Raw genomic sequence first — 3,817 nt, 5'->3', positions numbered from 1 at the left:
TTTGATATTTTGTTCATTATGAATATTTTTGCATAAGTTTTTATTTTAAAAAGTGCTGTATTAAAATATTATCTGTCTTAAGTACTGAGATTTTAATTCCCACTTAAATTTTGTGTCCAATGCACAACTTGGACCTTTCACGCTTTACCATATCCCTGAAGACCGGTGTGTCAAGCATTTCTCCTATGCCTTACATACGAATTCAGTTTTTTCAAAGTACTGCTTACTCTCTTCTTTTCTCAGAAGTCTCTGCTGATTACAGCAGGAAAGAACATTGATTAAATGCAGTGATTTGAGAGGCACTGAAAAGTTGCTTGACCTGTCAAACTCATCTTCTGCCTTTGTTTTAGGTTATTATGACATAGTTGATACTTTGGTCCCAGGGGAAATAAAACACATTTTGGCTTCATGCTCCAAAAGGATTACAGACAAAAGTCTTGGATCCCATAAAGCTCCTTCGTATTGGATCAACAAACGATGGGTCCTGGAGAGCAAGTTCCCAGGTGAGAGGAGGTTGAGATGGAAAGGAGGAACATGGAGGACAGGAGAAACACCACCATTTTCCCTGGCCCGATGGCTCTGTCCTCATCATGTCTATAATATTCGCATACCCAGTGTGCACTAAACAATCTTATACTTGCTCATAGACTGCTTTGTAATCAGTCTGTAGATGAATCAGATGTGTATATTGATAGTTACCAACTGCGTGTCTTAATTTTAGGGATCATGTTTTCTACCCCCCGCCCTCCTTTCTAGTAGGCTCTATGCCCAATGTGGGGCTTGAACTCACAACGCCTACATCAGGAGTTGCATGCTCTATGGACTGAGCCAGTGAGGTGCTCTTGTTTTTTTTCTTTTATTGTGTTCTTTTCTTTGAATATGATGAACTAAGCAGCCATTCCAGAAGCATCATCTAGGCTTCATTTGGCTTCAGTCAGTCTTTTCTTTATTCAGTTCACAGTACACTTGAAATCAAATAGAATTGAGGAGATATCATTGAATGAAGCAACTCAGCATTAGAAGAAGTCAAAAGCCTGGTCAACTTTGGTGTCTACTAATTGCTGACAGTTACATGGAGACAACCTCAACTCTCTAGGAGCTTCTGAAGCATGGAGGTTAGATGCCTCCAATACAGACATACATAAATAGTACAGATAAAATAACTTAAAACTTTATATCAATATATCAGAGTAAATTCACAGTTCAATCACATTCTCAAGGAATATCAGTGTTTCTTTCATATGTTTCCAAACCAAATGTTACATGTACCCACAGCCAAACTTGTGGGTCTTTGAAGATGCAAGCATTCTGAGCACAAATTTACCTGTCATGCAAAAATTCCAAAACCCAGCCCACAAACATGCCCTTCATAAATCACCAAGAAGTCTGTTCAATAGTGATATACTATATGAATTAAATTGTCAAGTGTTTTCCTTTTATAGCAATTGATTCAGTATCTTTTAAAGTCCTCAAAGCTGTCAGGTTTCTACAGTTGGAACTCCAAATAATAAACTTATGCCTTTTTTGTATTTAGAAGTTTACAACATAGAATTTCAAGCTCTGACCTGTTGAGAAAGTTACTTTAGCACAATGAGATTTTATTACTATGGCAACTTAATAGGATAAAGGTATTAAGAGTAATTTTCCCTAGCACTCTCAGAGAACTTGCCATTTATGACTCGAAATAACTGTCTTACATTAAAAAATATACAGAGAGAGGGAGATTATCTTTAGATGGAGCATTTCTTTTTATATTCTTTTATATTCTAGAATGAATAGAAAGAATCTGTACAGCAAGCATCCTTTGGAACGTTTTTGCGCCAGTGAAAATGGTTCCGCTTTTGTGGGGCTTTGTGCCATCAAGACAGCAAATATGCCAATCCACTCAGCTTGGCTCAGCACCTGCCACAAGCGAGGAGGAAACTGCGTCAACTGTGTGACGACTTAATTTGTTTTGAGCTGATAATAGCCATGAGAGATGCCAACAAGTGATGGCAATTTCCATGTCCTTGTGACTCACAGAGATTCACCTAGAAAGCCACGTGGATGTCTTCTGGAGGATAATGCCCCATTGCACAGTTCACGGGGATATGGGGTACAGAGACCTCACTGCGGTTGACCTTCAAATCTGTGAAGCACAGTAGCACTGGAGCACAGATGCAGGACACGATATCTCTTTCTACATAGTACAGTAAAACCTTGGATTGTGAGTAACCTGTTCTGTGAGTGTTCCTCAAGACGAGTAAACATTTCTAATAAATTTTGACTTGATAAACGAGCGGTAACTTGCAATACAAGTAGTACGCGACACCGAACATCACACGACCACAACTGAGGCAATGGTTCTTCTTTCTCTCTCTCTCTCTCTCTCTCTCTCTCTCTCTCTCTCTGAAGGATTATGGGTGATCGTCCCCTATGCTCATGCTCAGGTGCTCCGTCTCAGGCCACGGTGTTTGGCAGAAATCAGGGACTTTTCAGAATGTTATAAGGTGCCCATAACTGGCACTAGTGTATTTTTTTGTCACTTCAAAGCACCTATGGACAGTCTTGGCCTTTCCATACAAGAGTAGGCTTAGGAATGCTTTGCTTCATTCTAGGTCCAGCTGCCTGCAGATATACACCCTTTCCTCTGCTGCCTATTGCCAGTTACATTCAACAGAGTATATGACAAGAGTTTATTAACACTATACTGTAGTCGACATCCGTTAGTGATAGAGAAAGTCACCCTACACAATAACCCTCCTCTCTTTTGTCTCTCTCACATCAGCCACAGAGGTTTTCAGAGTTAAGTGCAGGTTAATTTATTTTTTTAACATTTTGTATTTTCTTTATTATTTTATAGTATACTGCAGTATTATAACCATTTTTATATGAATATTTTTGGGTTGTGGACCTAATCATTTGAGTTTCAATTATTTCTTAGGGGGAAATTCATTTTGATATACAAGTGCTTTGGATTACAAGCATGTTTCTGGGACGAAATCTGCTCACAAACCAAGGTTTTACTGTATATTTACAGAAGACTCAGCAGAAGACTACCTGGATGACTGACGCTAGGAAGGACTCACACTAGTATCACGCATCTACTTTTCAAGACTGTGAAGCCCATGACCCGAAGGAGGAAAGACGCCCTCCTATGGCAGTCTTGTCCTCCTGGGGAACATTCAAGTCACAATAGGAGGAAGCTCAGGCCTTCAGAACCGTTTTGCACAACACGGGGTATAAACAAGTCATGAGGCAATTTAGAGTGGTATGAGGTTAAAAGGGACTTTTCATTTTAAAAGCTTTAAAATGATCTGCCAGCATCATCATGGCAGAAATGGGAAAGAAAAATGATGTGCGTGTGTGTGTGTGTGTGCACGCGCACACGTGTGTGTGCATACATGTGTGTGTTTTGTTTGGTTCTTGGTTCTTCCTCTCGATTTCATCCTTCCACGGTTTGTCTGCTACTACAATGTCTGCTGAGGGTGAGTCAATTCTCTTTCAGTTGGATATAATTTGCAGGCACATTATCCTGTCTAATAGGAACAAAAAGCAGCCAGAAAGATTTCCTGAGGAGCAGCTGGCACATGCAAATATGAGGCTGCTCATTTTAATTTTGGTTGTCATGACATTTCCTCAATTACCTCATTGACCTGAATCACACTTCCTTGCAAGGCTTTCAGCCTTACTGTCTGGAAGATACAGACTTGTTTCTTATTTTGATAGCCGAAAGAAAAACCATGAGCACGTCTGGATGTTATGGTTCTCTCAAATGTTGGGCATATGCAGAAAATGTCATTTGAATTTGTAACATACCAAGAGTATAATTGAACAA

The 3,817-nt window shown here is 39.6% G+C and overlaps 1 long non-coding RNA gene across 1 annotated transcript; it reads left to right on the top strand.

The window, feature by feature from the left end:
* The first annotated feature begins 354 nt into the window (after nt 1-354).
* Nucleotides 355-2,278, top strand: LOC121037952 (uncharacterized). The gene is made up of 2 exons (XR_005794078.1): nt 355-503; nt 1,771-2,278. It is a non-coding gene; the product is annotated as an uncharacterized LOC121037952 (long non-coding RNA).
* The last annotated feature ends 1,539 nt before the right edge of the window (nt 2,279-3,817 follow it).

This window comes from Herpailurus yagouaroundi, unplaced genomic scaffold (assembly GCF_014898765.1).
Source record: "Herpailurus yagouaroundi ecotype Mexico unplaced genomic scaffold, PumYag 164, whole genome shotgun sequence".
Classification (NCBI taxonomy): Eukaryota; Metazoa; Chordata; class Mammalia; order Carnivora; family Felidae; genus Herpailurus; species Herpailurus yagouaroundi.
This window is presented reverse-complemented; position numbering and strand designations above follow the sequence as displayed.